Source organism: Limulus polyphemus, unplaced genomic scaffold (genome assembly GCF_000517525.1).
Source record: "Limulus polyphemus unplaced genomic scaffold, Limulus_polyphemus-2.1.2 Scaffold187, whole genome shotgun sequence".
Lineage (NCBI taxonomy): Eukaryota > Metazoa > Arthropoda > Merostomata > Xiphosura > Limulidae > Limulus > Limulus polyphemus.
In genome coordinates, this window is record NW_013665797.1 from 259,791 (window position 1) to 266,117 (window position 6,327).

Genomic DNA, 6,327 nt, shown 5'->3' on the forward strand with positions numbered 1-6,327 from the left:
ATAACAGAAGAATGTTATCCAGATGTGCGTTTTACCTCTATATTCTTCTATAACAAAAGAATTTTATCCAGATGTGCGTTTTACCTCTATATTCTTCTATAACAAAATAATGTTATCCAGATGTGCGTTTTACCTCTATATTCTTCTATAACAAAAGAATGTTATCCAGATGTGCGTTTTACCTCTATATTCTTCTATAACAGAAGAATATTATCAAGATGTGCGTTTTACCTCTATATTATTCTATAACAGAAGAATAGTACCAAGATGTGCGTTTTACCTCTATATTCTTCTATAACAAAAGAATTTTATCCAGATGTGCGTTTTACCTCTATATTCTTTTATAACAGAAGAATAGTACCAAGATGTGCGTTTGAATAAATATCTACACCAGCCCCCCTTTCTTTCTCATCTGAAGACAACATTTTTTTTGATAAAATTCCCTACCTCTGAGCTATGAGTAGGCTGATGGTAAGAGATGCAGTGTGATATTGCAATTCTATGGAGTGATTTAGTGATTAGCGTTTCCCAAGTGTGAATACGATGATTGTCACAGTATACAAATCTCTGGAGTGATTTAGTGATTAGCGTTTCCCAAGTGTGAATAAATCTCTTCGGTAATGTAGTAGTAGAAAATGTAAATAAATAAATTTTCAACATTCCAAGCCACGACAAAGTAAGGCTTAAACAGTTATTATGGTAACGAATCGGGTTGTTTGCACTAAGCTGAGAAATTTGAATTGAAGTAATATCTTTACTTTTAGAGAATAATTTTCTTTTCCAACAAGTGTAATATTAACGAGGTGCACTCTTTCATTCGACGACTAATGCATGGAAGGGATTAGGTCTGAAAATATTTCAATAATTTTTTTTATGTTATGTCTTGTAACCGAGTTGTATCCAATACTTCTCTTGGTTGTGACTAAGAATTCAGTTTAGTTTCAGTAAGCCTAATTCCAGTAGTTCTGATACTAAACTTGTAACATTACGTCATCGTAAAGGCAACACCGTCAGCATGAAAGGACAAAACGTTCAGCATCATATCCAGTGTTAACGAAAAAGAGTTTAATTTGTTTGTTTTTGAGCAAAGCCACATTGGGCTATCTGCTATGTCCACAGTGGGGAATCGGACCCCGGATTCTAGCGTTGTAAGTCCGTAGACTTACCCTGTCCCACCGGGGGACAACGAAAAGAGGACAAAATCCGTGCTTAAAATTTTTTTGCATAAAAAATACAGGGTGTCTAAAAAATCGATTACCATAAATTGAATGTCTGTACACGTTTACAGAATACTTTTAAAATGTCCGCTCTCAAAATTGATACAAAACTGAAGACGTTCAATCCAGATCACGTTCACACGTGAAGCAGTGAGATTACTTAAGAATATCGATGTTAATTTCCTTAATGTTACGATAACAATCGATTTTTTAAAATGAAAACCTGTATTTAATGAATATAATATCAATCATCATGCACGTTTTTTGAAATGCACACGAAACATTTATTTCGTGTGTGTGTTTACTGAATTCTCAAAGTTGTATCAATACTTCATACATTAGAATTATTCAACTTTCGGATTGATCAACTAACATTTCTCTTGTGCATCTATATAGGAGTCCTTTCGGATAGATCAACTAACATTTCACTTGTGCATCCATATAGGAGTCCTTTCGGATAGATCAACTAACATTTCACTTGTCTGAAATGTCAGTTGATCAATCCGAAAGGACTCCTATATGGATGCACAAGTGAAATGTTAGTTGATCTATCCGAAAGGACTCCTATATGGATGCCTTGTGCATCCATATAGGAGTCCTTTCGGATTGATCAACTGACATTTCAGTTGTGCATCCATATAGGAGTCCTTTCGGATTGATCAACTAACATTTCACTTGCGCATCCATACAGGAGTCCTTTCGGATTGATCAACTGACATTTCAGTTGTGCATCCATATAGGAGTCCTTTCGGATTGATCAACTAACATTTCACTTGTGCATCCATACAGGAGTCCTTTCGGATTGATCAACTAACATTTCACTTGCGCATCCGTACAGGAGCCCTTTCGGATTGAACAACTGACATTTCTGAAAGCCTCGTTTTCTGCTTTATTTCACGTACATCTCTGTCTTCAGTATATGTTTAAAAAAATTACATATAAAAGTAATGATTAAAATGCATGCGCATATTGTATATAGTAGCAGTAGTAGTTTGTGCTAGTATTTACTAATCGTAGTATTCATACCTCATTGAAGAAAAAATTAGAAAAAGTGAACATTTTCTTTAAAATTATTCTTTTCTGGGAAGTACTGCAGGGAAAAGTATTCGGATTGTCATACACAACTCATTGCATCAAAATGAGTTAATATACAGAGCTCAAAATGTTCATAAATTTTACTCATATAAGCTGTAACGTTTATATATATATTAAAAGTGGTATCATTTGTTGAAAAAAATAGTTTTTAAAAACTTCATTTTTTTATTACTATATTTAAAAATTACATAAATAAACAAACCCTCACGTACAGTCCTAGTGAAAGTCGTGTTTTTGTTGTGAGGAGAGTATTTGTTTAAAATTGTTTTATTATAAAAGGTTGTTGCACATACCACAGTTATTTTTCTGATTGTCTGAATCTTGAAATTTTTTACGGATGTTTGTTTGTGATGCCATTCAATAGATGGCGCAGGAGTTTTGGTTACATATATAGATACTGACATACACGCTGCGTCCATTATAGTAAAGATTGGCCATATATAAGACACGCACACAAGAAACAATTAGTCGAAGATCCCATAGTTATTTTATGGATTACATTTTTCTTTTAAGTTCCAAACATCGAAATAGAATTACTAACGTATGAAGACCTATTTGGCTCATTAGACTACAAACGGAATTTTGTTGTTGTTGTTGTTTTTTTATTATCTAAAAACGTTCATGAGATTTGACAGGGGAGGAGAGAGGGTGATCATTTGATTAAATTGCTAGATGCTAACCTTGTTGCTTATACCAGAACTTAATCTATCAAAACACTTAATCCCAGAACTTAATCTATCAAAACACTTAATCTTAATATAATTAAGAAAGTTAATGATGTATAGCCGTACATTAAATGTGAAAAATGGTTTATCAGACACTATCATATATTCTACTTGGCTTCTCTTAAATTGAGTCTTATTATGAAGTACACGCAATTACAACTGGCAAAATGAGAAAGAACAGATGATGTACGAATCAAATTATTCATAGGTATTGTGTTTGTGTACCTTTTAAACGCTTCTTTTTGTTTAACTCGGAAGTGGTGCCAAACGCTTTACACTTTGATAAAGAACGCCAAACTTCACAAAAGATGATTAAGTGGGCGCTCATTTCAATTAAAATGTCGCTTCAACAATCGTGAGTCAACAATTAGGAAACAGGCGACAAGTGTTATTTTTAATCATCTTATCTTAGTATTTCGCAGACACAGAAACATACACAACTAGCTGTAACAGCAGGTGGTACGCCACGGTGTCAGTCGAAAATTCTCCCTTTCGTTGAAACGTAAACAACAAATCATGATTTTTTTTTTATAATTAGTGATGTCAGTAGTTTCTCTGACATCCACTCGACCTTCTATTTAGCTGCTTGAGCAATCTTGTGTGCGTATGTGTGTTGAATTGGCAAACAGACAAACAAATATAAAAGTACTTAAGCACCAAACACAATAGGTTGTCTTAACTTCACGTTTTTCACACGGCCGTTTACTCCCCCTCGCACTTCGCAGCGTCCTCTCGAAGGTGGCCTAAAATTCCCATAAATCTTGTCTTTTGAGCTTTCTTAAGACTAATTAATTGATGCTAAAAGACATTCAACTCACGTAAATGAACTGTAACACCGAGATCGAGAGTACATCATTTGTTACTTTAATAAGCGCTAATATTTCTTTCCTCATTGTGGGTGGGAGTAAAGAGCATGTTCAAAATATAATGTAAAGTCACTTGAAAGACAAACGCAATTTCTACGTCCACTACCTGAAATAAAATTCCGTACGATGCCTAACCCTAACATACAGTTTATACTACCCTCGCGGACATACTTTTCTTTATCTCTCTCTCTGGTCCTGGCGTGGCCTGATGGTTATGGCACTCGAATCGCAATCTGAGGTTACGCGAGTTCGACTCCCGTCACCGAACACGCTCACCCTCGCAGTTGTAGAGGAGTTATAATGTGACGGTCAATCTCACTTTTCGTTTGTTTGTTTTGAATTTCGCGCAAAGCTACACGAGGGCTATCTGCGCTAGCCGTCGCTAATTTAGCAGTGTAAGACTAGAGGGAAGGCAGCTAGTCATCACCACCCGCCGCCAACTCTTGGGCTACTCTTTTACCAACAAATAGTGGGATTGATCGTCACATATAACACCCCCACGGCTGAAAGGGCGAGCATGTTTGGTGGGACGGGAATTCGAACCCGCGACCCTCTGACTGCGAGTCGAGAGCCCTAACCACTGGCCATGCCGGGCCTTGAAGCTCTGTGCTTAATAACATACAACAACAACACATATGAACTACAAATTTATAACAACTTTCGTACAACGATACACTAAACATATGCCTCTTGTAGTTCAGCGGCAAGTCTGAGGGCTTATAACACCAAATTTCAGGATTCGAACCCTGCGGTGAGCAAAACAGACTCTTAATGTACAAAAAAAAAAGAAAGCAAACAATAACTGTGTACATATAATTTTAAAACCTTGAATGAAATAGGAATGTTTAAGACTTCTACGCGCTAGTTTTATTGTTTTCAATCTAATTTGAATGTACCGAAGTATCTTATCTATCTTGTACTTCCACTATAAAGAAGCATGGTGGTTTTTAAAAGCTTTAACCTATTCAGCATTAGAAGACAAACGTCTAAAAAGGCCCCCCAGTGGCACAGCGATATGTCTGCGGACTTACAACGGTAGAATCCGGGTTTCGATACCCGTGGTGGCCAGAGCACAGATAGCCCTTGTGTAGCTTTGTGCATACTTAAAAACAAACAAACAAACGTCTAAAGAGAACTGCTTTCGAATATACCTCAACAGTAATATAAGAAAATAAAAATATAGTGAAAATATACGAGTAATTTACAACAAATTAGTCAGCCTCGGTCCACAAGAGAGGTGTTTTGTCACCGACCACAGTTTAGTGGTGAGAAATGATCGCACTGCCCTGGTTATGATTTCCAACCCAGCGGTTTTATTGAAACTATCACTGACTAGCCAAACACACATCTTTTTTCTTCTTTTTTTTTCCACATTTATCAATATATACTAGCGACAAACTTTCCATGGGGATTCCAAGCTATTTTTGAATGTAATGGAAATCTTATAGCAACATAAGATACACGTACGCATAAATGATATTGAAATACACCAGCATAATCCACTGCGTAACACACATGTGGGTAAAAATAAAATAACATTTTAGTCTATTATATGCTCTTTCGTTTCATTAGTTTGAGTTTACAAATCAAAACCTGTACAGCCCACTTTGGAAATATACATATATACACATTAATATAATAAAAAATATTGTATATCTGTCTAGAAAACTACATCATATTTTACGGATAGTTACGGAACTGCTTGTTATTTAGCATTCGGAACGTTCAAGAACTACATCATATTTTACGAATACTGCGTAGCAGGTTATTGATCTGCTCATTGATTCTATTAAAAACCATCGCGTAAAATGCAGTACAACAAATCAGTTTTCGTAAAATGTGCCGATTACCCTCTAAAACTGTAATGATATTCATGAGGTAAGACAACCGATACATCATTCATTTATAGCAAAGAGATATAAAAAACAACTTTGTTTCAATTATTACTGAAAGATTGGTTCGCATGTAGTAGTTCCGGTTCAGTTGAACTAAGGGGAAATAAATGCAACTTTGCAATCTTCGAATTGAGTTGTAGTGGAGAAATACGTGCATTTATTTCCCCCCAACTTATACATACAATCGATGTGACCGGAGGAAAAACGAAGTTTCACAATACAAAGGATAAAAATACTTAAGATGAACAGCATTGTCTATTTATAACAGGAGGGGACACAGATGAAGACTTTTGGGAATTCTACAGATTATACATAATTATTTTGCATATTAACTACCTTGTTTTTCCTTTTAAATAAGTCCGATTAACAAGACCAACAGAACTATTGCTCCTGCCCCCCAGTAGCACAGCGGTATGTCTGCGGACTTACAACGCTAGAAACCGGGTTTCGATACCCGTGGTGGGCAGAGCACAGATAGCCCTTTGTGTAGCTTTGTGCTTAATTTCAAAAACAAACAAACAAACAAACA

The 6,327-nt window shown here is 35.8% G+C and overlaps 1 protein-coding gene across 1 annotated transcript in view; it reads right to left on the reverse strand.

Moving 5' to 3' along the window:
• LOC106478175 (CD109 antigen-like) overlaps window positions 1-6,327 on the reverse strand; it is a 138,544-nt gene that overhangs the window by 60,890 nt on the left and 71,327 nt on the right. The window lies entirely within an intron of this gene.